Below are 13,812 nucleotides of genomic sequence, written 5' to 3'. Positions count from 1 at the left end.
TTGTAGAGAGTAGGAAGGTGAGAAATTCAGGTTTTTGGATTCTAGGAGCTTATATCAAGGACACAGATAGGAAAACAAGTAGAGAGGTAAATGGTGGATTTGTCTGGAAGGATGGAGACAGCTTCCTGACATGGCTCACCTTTCACTGTTCCATGTCCTGCATAGACAATGCTTTCATGCCTGCCCCTCTGCCAGTCCCACACACCTCACTTTTGAGTCTGCTGGCCTAGCATACAGCTCACGTGAAGGTGGGCATGGCTGCTTCCCATCTTTTGATGTTATACTGCTCATTTGCACTTTCTCCAGCATAGTTGAGTTTTATGTCCTTCGAATGTCTATCCTGAGGGGCTCCAAAGTATTTCCAGAGATCGAAGGTGGAATGTTACCCAACTGAACCCGTCCTACCTCCTCCCTCCTCTTCCTCTGTCTTCTCTCAGCTGACCAGGTTGTATGATCCAGGGCTGTATGATCCCACTGGTGCTGGAACTTGACAGAAGATGTGTGAGACCTGGACCCAATGGGCCATTATACTCAGGCCCTCACAGCTCATCTCTGTGCTTGGCCAAGCTGAGCCACCCAGCTTGGGCAGGAGTGAGAGAGGGGAGGCCCCCGGAGATGATAGTGTTCCTTGGGGGGAACCAGAAATTACCAGAACAAACTGTTATGTGTTCATCCCTGTGCTAGGCCTTGCTGGAATCTTCAGGCGGGTTGTGGCCTTCCAGGAGCCCTAGCTGTACAGATCTCTTATATGAGTGTATGGTTGAGTAGGACAAATTAGCCATCCCCTGGCCATATGTGCTCAGAGCCTAAAGAGGATCCAAGGTTGGCAGGGCTACAGGTGTTCAGACGGCAGAGACTTTCTCGTCTTCAGTAGTCAGAGAACTTCCTGGAAAGAGGTGGGGCAGGAAGGTGGAACTGGGGGGTCAAAACTCCTGAGGGATTTTGAGGAGGCAGAGGAGGGGGTTTTATGATGCCACTTTTGCATCCCTGGAATTCCAAAGGTTTAGAGGTGGTGTTTTATAATATTAATTGATCGATTAGTTTTAGGTTGAATCTAAGACTGGTGTGGATTCTAAAAAAATCCCTTTTCATTTTAGTGCTTAATTTTCTCATTGTATTCCTTTCTTTGCCCTAGACAGAGATGCTAGACTCTCCCTATGTCTAGATTTTCTTTTTAAAAAAATTCTGTAGATGATCTTTTTTTTTTTTTGTAGATCTTTTTTTTTTTTTTTTTTTTTTTTTTTTTTTTGTAGATCTTTTTAAATGACTTCCCATAGCAGACAGTTTATCTAGCCAAGTGTTGGACAGATTATATTCTGAACAGATGCTTGAAACAGTTACCCTTGTGCGAATGATTCTGCACCTAGAGCTCAGTCTGTATCCCTTTCTGGTCTCTAGACCTGTATGTCCAGTTGTTTGCTGGGTTTCCTCCTGGATATCCCGTAGGCACCTCAAAGTTAACATTTCTAAAGCTTTTCGTTACCTGGGTCATCCTCCCTCCCCCAACACCCATACAGCCTAGTCCTCCTCCTCAAAACCACCATGGCCAAAGCACTAGTCCTCTCTGACTCTTCTCTTTGCCTTCCTCACCCGCTCCCTGGAGTTGGGGGCCGACGTTCCAAACTGGTAGCTACTACATCACTCTCCCTCCCCACCTTGCTCCTCACCATCGCTGCAACTTTGCCGACACCCGTCAGCCTGTTGCTTAGACTACCTAGTAGAACGGAGTTGGTATGCTTGCCCTGAAATAAAAATCTTTCCCATCAGTCTCTTGCTTAACCCCCACCCCCACCTGTGGGTTTGTCTCCAGGACGGAAACAAAACCTGTGAGTGTGGCTCACAAAGCTCTTGTCTTCTTGTCCCCGTACTCCTCTCCAGGGTTGCTTCCTCATTCTCCCAGTAGACTCCTTATGATCTTAAGCATGCCCACGTTTGTGTCTGTCTTTTCTCATGCCCGTAAATATGCTTGACTTACTCCCTTCCCTCGTATCTGCATCAGGAAAACTCGGCGCGTGGCACCTGACATTACTTGTTTGCTGAAGCCTTCTCTGACTGCTCCAGCAAGGTTCACCTCCTCATATGGGTTTCTGTGCCACCTTGGCTTACCACATCTTTATAATTATATTTAAATTTGTGTAATGATGATCTGTCAGACTAAGAGGGAAGGGATTACTGTCTTATCCGTCACGGACACTTCATTGCCTGGCTGAAGGCTCTGTGTTTGTTAATGGTTAAAATAGAAAGGATCTGAGATCTTAAAGAGTCTCTCCTGGTTTAATTCCTCTTAAATTCATTTATTTACTCATTCATTCATTTGCTCTCTGTGCAAACATTTGCTGAGTACCTACTATGTGGGAACTCCCTCTGTTTCTCCAGGCAACAAAGCCTTGATTAAACAGACATGAAAGAGAAGCAGCTGCCAGTCCTTCCTCCAGGAAGCTCTGCTCCACAGGCCTTCACTTAAGAATCCTGGAGCTTCAGTTTCCTTTCGTCAGCTTTTTCCTTAATGGCCAAACTCATGGTGGCAGTGACAATGGATTCTGCATTAGTATTAAAAATTTATTAAATAAATAATGGATTAGAACCTCTGTTTAATAATTATTAATGCACTGCAATTTCAGTTGCCCAAATCGCAAGATGTTTTAAACATAACTAATTGAAAACACAATTAACAGCAACTTGCCGATAAATCTGGAAGGCAAAACACCCTTGAAAGGCTCAGACTATAAGAGCGAAAATTCAGAAGCAGCCCCCTGCCCACAGTGCCCCAAGACGCAGGATTCATGCTGGGCTCTGCGGAGGCTCTGGGAAGGGTGGCGGCACCTGGCAGAGTTTGGGATGTGAAGGTTGGTTTGACGGCAGCATCTCTGCAGCAACCGAAACTTTAGGTGACCACTTCATTACACCCGTGGGCATTTGGGGTTTGCCTGAGCAGTATGCTATGCCCAGACACTTGTGTCACATGGGCCATTAGAGACTGATTCAGTGACCTCATTATGTGCAAACTCAGCAAAGCACAGGCCAGCTGCTGGGGTCTGGAGTGCCTGTGGCCTTGAGTCCAGTAGACCTGTCGCTGAGAAACCTGGGCCCCCCGCATCTGACCCAGTGCTCCCCGACCAGTCCTCCAGCCCTGTTGCCTCCCATGTTCTTTCTGGGGCTGGTTCTTCTTACCTGACTCAGCAGAAACAACGGAGCTGGGTCTTTAGATCAGGGGCCTAACATGAGGGTCCCTTTGACTTTGTTGCTTCAGCAGCAGTCAGGCAAGAAAAAAAATGTATTAAGGGACTTACAGGATGAGACTGGGACTGGCTGTTGGATTCTAGGATTCCAGAACAACATGGAAGGAATGCACTGGGTTTAGCATGGATTTTGTTTGTTTGTTTGTTTTGTTTTTTCCCCAACTTTTCATGTTTTTACAACTATTGCTACTCTACTCTCTATCCCATGGAGGCTCTCTCCTTTGTATTCACCTTAGGACTTGGGTATACTGGCATCCTATTTTGAAGTAGTCCTTCATAGGATTCTTTTGATGAGTATTCAGTGAGACATAATAGGGGAGTTAGTCAACAAGGGTTGGCCAGTGGCAGGCACTCAGCACATGGTAATTTCCTTCCACTCCCAGCAATGCCTACTGCTCCTGTATGGTTAATTTATCCCCAGGAATTCTGAGCACTGGTGTGGGCATGCTTTCAACAGAATAATATGGTTATTGGACACATGGATGTTATTCCTGGAAACAGGAGGTAACTAAGGAGAATGCTGTCCATTCTCAGGGGGTTAGTCTGGATGGCAACTTGGCTGGACTTTGAGTTATGGCTAACAGGACAGTGAGTGATGTGCAATAGGATGGTGACATATTGCAAAGTACCTGAAGAGCCAGGACAATGAATCTGACTTTCATCTTTGGGGCAGGGGGGCACTGAAGGATTTTTAAATCAGAAAGTAGCATAGATTTTAGCTTAATCTGTGTACTCAAGAGGCATGATTCTTAAACATTAGTGTGCATCATGAAGGCAGATTCAAACTCTAATTGCTGGATCCCACCTCCAGAGTTTTTGATTCAGTAGTTCTGGGATGAAGTCTGAAAATTTGCATTTTTATCAGGTTTCCAGGTGATATTGATGCCACTGGTCCAGGGACTATGCTTTGATAAAGCACATGTGTGGAGGATGGGCCAGATGTGGGTAAGCCTGCAGGCACCGAGCTGGTTAGGAGTCTGGCACAATGAGCTGTAAGATGATGTGAGTCTGATTTAAAGCAGGAGCTGAGACTCTAGAAAGAAAGAGAGAGCACAGAAGAGAAGAGTCAGCAAGGTTTTCTGGCCCAGTGAGATGAATGGGAAAGGTTGGCGAACCTTCCAAGGGTTTTCTAACTGGGAACCTGAAAGAATGATGGTGCTTCTCAGGGAAAGACCACAAGTAGTGGGTCAGGATGGAGGAAAGGCATTTGGTGCATGGCTCCAAATGGTCCTGGGTACAGGTGCAACCAGAAGCTTGAGGACCTGCAGTGGCTTCCTACCTGGGGCCTTGAGTGTGTCAGTGGCCGCAACAGCTACATTTCTGCTTTTTTGAAACAAAGCGAAAATTAATCAATATCAAGGAGCAGATGCTGTTGGACTAAAGGAAAAAAATGTAGCAGCACTTAGAAAATGACCCTGGAAACAATGAGGACACAGGTATGTCAAAAGGCTATACGGATTTAATGCCTTTTCTTAACAAAGCTGTCTGTGAGTGTCTTAATGAAAGTGATGAGCATGGATCTGATAACTCTTTATGAAAAGATATGACCTTCTTGGAATCTGATTGTGATGAACAGCTGCTTATTACTGTTTCATTTAATCAACCGGTTATGCTTTATGCAATGAAATTTCAAGGGCCAGATAATGGTCAGGGTCCTAAGTATGTAACATTTTTATCAGTCTATCCTGATCTGTGGATTTTGGAGAAACAGAAAGAAGTGAACCAGCTCAAGCTCGGGAACTAACAGAAGATGATATTGAAGAAGATGGCATTGTCCCACTTTGTTATGTTAAGTTTCAGAATGTTAACAGTGTAACTTATTTATTCAGTCCAATCAAGGTGAAGAAGAAACAAGGAGAATTTCATACTTCACTTTTATTGGTACTCCAGTCCAGGCAATAAATATGAATGACTTCAAACGAGTAGTTGGCAAAAAAGGGGCAAGCCTTTTACAGAAGACACTGGAAGACCATATTGCAGTCAGATCCACAGCTCCTGGATAGTTGCTTGATTCTTGCCAGAGACTGTCAATGTTCCATTCATTGCCATTACCAATAAATTGTTGCTTTTGTTCAGACGGTTAAAAAATAAAATTCAAGAGGGGACCATAGGGCTAGAGCGAGTCCAGGAGGGGACCTGGAGCACAAAATTTAAGGAGGCATCACTCAGGGTTGTGCAAGCTTTTCCTGACCCCAAATCTGAGCCCCAATTAAAATTTATGCCTCAGCTATCTCAGTGGACTTGCCTTAGCCCCCAGGTTTGGTGAAGCTGTTGCTGTTGCTTCAGGCTCTTGCTTCAAGCCTGAAAGGGGATAGTGGGGTCAGCAGGTGGAAGGGAGGGCTGTGGACCCCATTGTATATTGAATCCCATAGGTCCATATTGGAAGCAGGTCATGTGCCTCAGTCGTCTTACCATCGGAGGTACCTGTACTCGTTACACCTCTTCATGACTTGTACGGATCCAGATTTTGTGTCCATAGGACCGTTGAATGGAACTGGTCACTGGGGACAGAGATAACTGGAAAGCCTTACAAATCTACAGCGCCTTCTGTGGACAATGTAGAGGCAATTCTAAGGCAGTAGCAATGCCTGGTATTCCCTCACTCGCTGAGCCCGTGCACAGAGCCAGCTGTTCTGTGGAAGGGCAAAGATAGAGCCTTGGAACATCTTTCTTGAGCATACTTTTAAATATACTTTGTTGTTGTTGTCTGTTTGTTTTTGTTTCTGTTTTGTTTTAAGGACTTAATCTATGGAGCTCCATCAGGCAACCAAAGCAATCCAAGTTTAATCTCTAAGCATTCATGTCCCAAGTTCAGATTTTTCTTGCATCTTCTCAGCTGGTGCATTCCCCAACTTCTGAATTTCTAAAAATACCCAGCGTGGTTCCCTCTACAAAACACCAGCACCCTGCCAGCTGTTAAATAAATAAACTCAAAACAAAAATGCTGTAGTTGTGAAATAAGATATATTTAATTAAATAAAAAAGGAAAAGCAAGTGCTATTACAAGAACATAAAACTGTAAGGCATAAGATAAAAACTAAATTACTACAAGGCGGCTCGATCCAATCTAATCCTTAAAGATAAAGATGAAACCAGAAAATTGCATGTATTGAGAAATCAACATAAGCCCTGAGCAAATATTAACTAGAGATCTATAAACTGGTTGATAATAAACAGTTCTATGAACATTGGGATTAGGAAGGGAATGGAAATGGAGCCACACTGGGGTGTGGGGGACTCGAGCACATCTCTCCATCCTGCTCACAGCAAGCATTTGTGCAAGGATTCTGTTCGGGTGGCTTTTCCATTAGCCAATTTCAGTAAATGTGAGAGGAAAAAAAAATCAAGTGGCGTAGAGGTACCTGGGCAAATTTCTCTCCATCATCTTTTGAAAGACACAGAGATGGATGTGATCTCATCTTACCAGGCTATAAAATGGAGCTTGCAGATAAAATGTTTGCCTTTTACTGTGGGTTTCTAACTTAGCTGTTGACATGATTTTAACTGTGTTTAAGCATGAAGAATGGTCCAATTACATGTTAAGTAGCCTTTTTTTATAGTTCTAATAAAGGTTCATTTAGACGTTTATACTGACAACTCAGTTCTTTGGAAGGGCATTTTTCAAGTGCCTGCTAAAAGGAAACATTTCCTGGCCAAAAAAACCAAAAACAAAACAAAAAAAAAAAAAAACCAACAAAACAGAAAAACGTAAAACCAGCAGTAGCAGCAGTGGCCTCGGCCTGCTATTAGCTACAGAATGTTGCTACTACTTCCGGAGACGCCATTAGTAGAGAGGCCGGTTCTTCTGTTGGAGAAGCCAGCAGTGGCAGCTGAAAAAATCAAGCTCATTCACAGGTGAAGATGCCCTCTTTGTCACAGTTTCAGGCTCTGGGATAAAGACGCTCTTTTGAGAGCATTCATGCATTTCACACCCCACATGGGGAGCTTCAGAATACAATCTGAATGGGAAAGACTCCGGAGAGTAAGGGGGCTGGCTCTGCCAGGCAGGGAACGCCGTCCTCCACCAGATCAAGGTGCAGGGACAGCCGGCTCTCTGAGGGAACCGGAAGGCTCTATGGGGACAGAGTTAGTGTTCTCAGACCCCCATGGATGTAAGTGACCTGGGGGCTCTTAAAACATAGTTGTGTCTGTGTGTGCGTGTTTCTCCTCTAGTGAGACTCCAACGAATGTGTTCCTGACAGAAAAAGAGCTATCTGTGCTTTTCACTCTGGAAAAAGTCTCCAAGCCTCCTAGAGTCAGGACCATTAAGTCATTGTGAATCATCTTGGGGTTTCAGATTCTCGCTGCTAGATTTTTGAAGAAAGGGGCGGTATTCCTCTGCTCAGGCTGCCATAGCCAAGTACCACACACTGAGTGACTTCAACAACATAAATTACTTTTTTTTTTTCTTCACTATTCTGGAGGCTGGAAGCCCCTGATCAAGGTGTCTGAGACCTCTCTCCTTAAGCTTGTAGACAGCCATCTCCTCCATGCACCTTCGCATGGTCTTCTCTTTGTGTGTGTCTGTGACCTGATTTCCTCCTGTGAGGAAACCAGTCATAATAGATTAGGGCCCACTTTAATGATCTCATTTTAATGTAATTGACTTTTTAAAAATCCCGTCTCCAAATAGAGTCACATTCGGAGGTACTTGGGATAAGGGCTTCAACACATAAATTTTGGGGGACACAGTTCAGCCCATTACATGGCTGCATCTTTATCCTCTTTGTGAATCTGGGAGTACAAGTACGTCGATTTCTGACCCTTTCTTCAGAGGATTTCTCAATACTTGATAGGGGAAGGAACACAAAATAAATCTCATCTATTCCCCCATTCTGTTAATGGAGACCAGGAGACAAGCTCCGTGCCTAAGAATATCTGTTGTAAGGTAAGGAAGACTTTGCTTTCAAAGTATTTGCAAACGTGGTTCCCCGCTATGCCTGGGCATCCTCTCCAGAGCTGCTCATCGAATTGACCTGGGTTCGGTTCAGACATAGACGGCTTTTCAAGGCGCCCTCTCTCCCACCCCCACCACAGTGATTCTACTATGTAGCCGGGATTGATAAGCCAGTGTTCTCAGGGCCTTTGGGTACGTGAATGTGACACTCAGGGCCACCTGATTTTATCAGTTGTTTCTGATGCATTGGTGGACCCCTGGATGTGGTCTGGAAGTGGAGTGAAGACCAGTAGCTATTCTGCATAATAATGTGCAGGGATTTTCATGGTGCTCAGGAAAAAAAACTCTTTATAGATGATGTAGTCTTTAGAAAAATGTTTTTCTTCTGACTGTAGTTTTAGGCTGTGCTAAATCCTGTACCTGAGAATTATTGTATGTATTTTGGAAGAGTGTGTGTGTGTGTTGTGTGCGTGCACTCACGGCTGTGTATGATTGAGAATATCGCAAGAATCACAAGGTGCCGCAGCTGCCTCTGGGTCCCCATGAAGTGAACATGGAGAGTCTTTCCCCTGCAATGACTTGCTAAAACTGCCCATAGGGTTTTTCTGGATTGAATACGCCAGATCCTGGAAAGAATAGTGTCTCCAGGCTTGCCCTGGTGAGCAGAAGGGAGATGAAAGCTAAAGCCAACCTTTGGGGTGAAGTGTAGGGAGGGTCAATAGCTGGAGGGCTGAGGCTGTCTTTCAGAAGACAGGGTGGGCTGACTTGACACTGGGATGCTAAGCTAGGAACTGGGGTGCTCTCCTGAGAGTGTCTCCTGCAAAGACCTTATTATTTCTCTTGAATTTTGGGAAAACCATATTGTATCTCATTTAAATTGTACCACCACTACCTTGTCATTCCTCTCAATAGATGAAACACCTTTGGTAGAGTCCTTTCATCCTCTCAGCTCACTGTGGAGGTCCGTGGTACAGCGGGTTTTAATTGGCAGGAACAGGCAGGGCTTTTCAAAACTGCTAATGTCTGGGCTCCGACTAGATCAGTTTCATCCATCTGGAGGTGGGGCCCATGCAGCCAGAGTAGAGAACCCATGAAAGAGAGATGGATGGTGGTCCTAAAGCTCCAGGGATTGAAGGGCTAAGCCCCAAGGCAGCTCAGTGGGAAGCATGAGAAAGAGCAGGTGAGACAAGCCTGTGTCTCCGGTATACCAAGTGAAGGGAGCTGTGACGTGTTGGTGGGAGTGACATCTGGACCGCTGTTGTACCTTTAGAACCTGGTGAGGAGCTCAGTGTGTAGGCAGAGGTGATCTGTGCTGTCCTCTTCTGTGTTCTTGTGTTAGGTGCTTCTCAGGAATACTGGAACATCCGTCACAATGCTGAGTAAGTACGATGAAGCAGAAGTAGACGCGTAGTAAGGTGTTAACGTTGTTCTTATGTTACCCACATGTGTCCTCTTTGAACTCCCCTACTCCACTGTTGAGACCAATAGGGACTGCTTAGCCACAGTCCTTCACATAAGCAAATATTTGTGGAATATTAATTTTGTGCCCAGTGCATGGACTTCTGGGAAGCTTCCAGTTGAGTTGTGAGGATAAAGTATGTTTATATAAAAATATAAATTTCTACATGAGCCTAATGCTTTAGGAACAGTCTATGGCAGTACTAGGCAAGCACTTAGAGGAAGGGTTGCTCCTTAGAGCCCGGAAAGAGGCTGGATCCATAGAAAGTTGTTGATGGAGATGCTTGTATGTCCGGGTGAAGGGGAAGGATATCTAGGTAGAGGTAACCACATAGAGGGGCAGACATGGTGCATAAGATGGGGCATGAGGAGAGAGCAGTGATCTCTAAGTATGGCTTCAGGGTTTGCAATGGGGAAGATGTAGGAGACACTACAGATAAAGCAGGGCCCTTTGCAGGTACTGGCTGGAAATGCAGAAGCATGGATTGAGTGGTGGGGTGGGTAGATGTTGATTACCTTGCTCCCTGGTCCTGCTCCCCTGCACTGCCCCTCCTCCCACTTCTACAGTGCTCTGGCCATTAAGACAGGGAAGCACTGAGAAGTTGCCAAAGACCGATCTCTCAGAGCTGATGAACACTAAGCAGACAGGTGGGTATGGGGCCATTGAGTAGAAATCAAGGGGAAGAGGCAGTTGTTTTATTTTAGTAATAAAAGAATGAAAAAGTAGATTAGCTGTGGATGATTTCATGCAGACTCAAAGACTCCTTAAAGTCTCCCTGTCTTTTCAACTGCCTCTTATTAAGACTCTATGGCCATACTCCTAACCTACTTTAGGAGTCCTATTTTCCAAGTCATTAATTGTTTTCTTGCATTCTTAGAGATCCTCAAGTTTCTTCTAATCCCTCCCAAATCCTGAGCATTTCAGAGGTAATCAGGAGAGTCTTAGAGTGCCCTAGAGATGCTGAAAAATCTCCAAATACTTCATCTGATAGAGGGGCTTTTTTGTCATTTGTTCCTGCATATAATTCATTTAAACGATGTGTGTGTGAGTGTTGACCCCCTCCCCCTACCCTACCATGTGCAGGGGACAGGAACCGACTGATCAGAAAACAAATTAAACTCTGACACTCACTTTGCAGAAGAGGAGTGGGCTATACAGGAATTTCTATTAAGCATGTTGTAAAATCAGATATGCATTAGTAGGAAAAAATGTCACTCTGGTTTATATAGAATGTAATCCTACCAAACTGACAAGCTTTTAAAAAATCACCCCTTATAGGAAAAATAACAGTGACACAAAATCACATCAGTAAGGCCCTGTTTTTCATAGTAAGTCACAAAATTTAAGCAAAAATTAAAATTCTAAACCAGAATGTTTTGGCCAGAATTAGGATGAGGTAGGGGCTTTCATAGAAATCATCTGGTATGATTGTTTTCTGAGTGATAACTTGGTATCCAAGGGCAATTCTTTTTGCTGTGACTTTACCTTGCCAGCCTCCTGCCCTGAGGACCCTGGAGGGACTGTTAGAAGAGACTTGGGACAGAGGGAAGCAGCCCCTGGGACCAGAGCCCCCTGTGCAGACACCAAGCTGGTGGGATGAGGGCTGGTGGGCTCCAAGCCCATGCCTATGCAAACTGCCACACACCTGACTTGACTGTTCCTTTATCTGAGGTCCTGAGCCTCACTGGGAGCTAATAGGACATCACAGGGTGTCTGTGTCACCTGGTGAAGATGAGGAACCAGAACAGAGGGGAGCAGAAGGAGACTTATCGTCTAAGTTTGGGTGTACGGAGAAGGCACAGTTGTGGTTATAAAAGTGACTGGATTTCTGTAAAGCAGTGGGGTGGGAAGCAGTGAAGTTTTCTAGTGACGGAGCAGGGGCCCTCTGAGGGCCAGGGGACAGGGAAGTCGGTATCTTCTAGGGTCACCTCGTGCCAGGCACTGAAAGACTTCTTGCTCTGGGGGAGGTGTGGTCAGCCTTGGCAACGAGCAGCAGTTTCTCACCTTGATGAGGCAGGCAAGGGCACTCTGATGTGACTTCCATGGTCTGGGGTGGAGGACGTGAGCCCACCTGGTTGGGCCTCTGGGCCCGTGACCTTCCTGACACAGGAAAGGGGCGGGTGGTAGGCAGACCGGCAGGTGTAGGCTTTGGGTAACAGGAGAGTCTCCTTTGGACCTTCTGTCTTCTGCCCAATGTGCCGCACTTGGCCCAGACCCTTCGATTCTGCTGGGGTGCCTGGGAGGAGGGAGGAAGGGAGAGAGTGTGTGTGTGTGTGTGTGTGTGTGTGTGTGTGTGTGTGTGTATGTGTGTGTGTGTGTAGGGTGGGCGGGGCCTGCACTTAGCGGGCATATGTGAGAGTCTCCAGAAACCAGCCCACTCTTTACCCATTTTCAGTATAAGGGAGGCAAATTAGGGAGACTGAACCCTTTGGTGCTTTCACTTTCCTTCTGACTCTGCCCTGGGCTGGAGGTCTAGGGGAAGGCATCAACATGAGCAGTAGGAGCAAAAGGGTTGAAGTGCGCATAGTGGAGGTGCACTAGTTCTCCGGGGCAGCCCTAACAAAGTACCGCAGACTGGGCAGCTGAAATGACAGGAATTTGCCCTCTCCCTGCTCTGATCAAGGTGTTGGCAGGCTTGGTTCCTTCTGAGGGCAGTGGGGGTGGGACTCTGTTCTTTGACTCTCTCCTAGCTTCCGGTGGGTTGCTGGCAACCTCTGGTTCCTTGGCTTGTGGACACTTCACCCCATCTCTGACTTCCCCTGCACATGGCATTCTCCTGGTGTGTGTGTCTGTCTGTCTCTGTGTCCACATTTCCCCATTTCATAAGGGAGAATTCCCATTTCCATACCCATACTGGATTGGAGCCACCCAATGACCTCGTCTTCCTTGATCATCTGCAAAGACCCTAATTCCGAAGAAGATCACATTTACAAGTGCTGGGGGTTAGAACTCCATCATCTTTTGTGGGGACAGAATTCAGCTCATAATGGTGGGGAAGTGTGCCCCTGGGCTGTAAGATAAATGGGGACTAATATGAATTTCAGGAACAGGCAGCAGCCTTGCGGGGTGTGAGCTTGGTGGGTCATTCAGTACTTGTGTTCTTAGCCAGCAGATGAGGATTTCCAGAGAGCTGCTTCCCAGAGTTGGTGTGAAGGTGATAATGATCTAAGGCCCTTTTGGTTTTTGAAGAGGAGGAAGCCATCATTTTTTCTGGCTGTAATGTGCCATCCATCCATTCTTTTACTGAAGATGCCGGTCATATTCTTAGGCCACTTGTTTTCTCAGCTGTGAAATGGGTTGAATAAATAATGTGTTAATTTGGCATGTAATCCTACAGTGTGACAGTTACAAAAAAGGATAGCCATGTGTGGTTATGGAGGATGGGCAGGGGGTTAAGGTCAACAAGGAACAATAGCTCCCGGGCATGTGGTTAGGCTGGAGGAAGAGGGAGTGGCACTGGGAAGGGGTTCAGGCGGGGCAGAGAGCAGCAGACATCCTGTGGCACAGCCCGGAGACAGAACATGTTCTAAAGTTTTGTTTGCAGTGTGTTGCAAGTGATGTTAACATTCCAATTCCAAAATATTCTGATGCTGTGGGTGTTTTCCCCATAACAAGCAAATCTCTGACACCAGCTGGGTGTCCTGTAATTCAGCTTAATTCTAACACTGTCCACTTGGAGGTAGCATCAGGTCCAATAGGTTAAGGGCTCAGTCCTATAAGCCTGGCCCCCCAGCCCTTGATCAGATGCCAATTTTAAGTCCAGGTTGTTATCTGTGCTTCTGACTGAAACTCCCTTCTTGGGTTTAATTAATTTGCTAGAGTGGCTCACAGAACACAGAAACATTTTACTTACTCAACCATGTTTCATTATGAAAGGATATAGCTCAGGAACAGCCAGAAGGAAGAGATGCACAGGGCAATGTGCACCACTCTCCCCAAATCTCTGCGTCTTCACCAACCCGGGAGCTCTTTGAACCAGCCTGTACTTGTGCGATTTTATGGAGGCTTCATTACACAGGCACAATTGATCATAGCTCCGTTACTATTATTTCTTCTTTTTCAGGAGAATGGACAATGGGGCTGAAAATTGCAGGTTTCCAATTCCAGGGTTGGTCTGCCTGGTGACCAGCCCTGATCCAGAAGCCCACCCAGACTTGCCTTATTAGAACCCAAAACACTCCTATCACCCAGGGAATTATAAGGGTTTTAGAAGCTCT

General features: G+C 45.8%; 1 pseudogene; it reads left to right on the top strand.

Annotated features, from left to right (window-relative positions):
• The first annotated feature begins 4,463 nt into the window (after positions 1-4,463).
• Positions 4,464-5,242, top strand: LOC123925627 (annotated as a pseudogene).
• Positions 5,243-13,812: the final 8,570 nt, after the last annotated feature.

Source organism: Meles meles, chromosome 15, assembly GCF_922984935.1.
Source record: "Meles meles chromosome 15, mMelMel3.1 paternal haplotype, whole genome shotgun sequence".
Lineage (NCBI taxonomy): Eukaryota > Metazoa > Chordata > Mammalia > Carnivora > Mustelidae > Meles > Meles meles.
The sequence above is the reverse complement of the archived record's forward strand: the minus strand, read 5'-3'. Positions and strand labels throughout refer to the sequence as shown.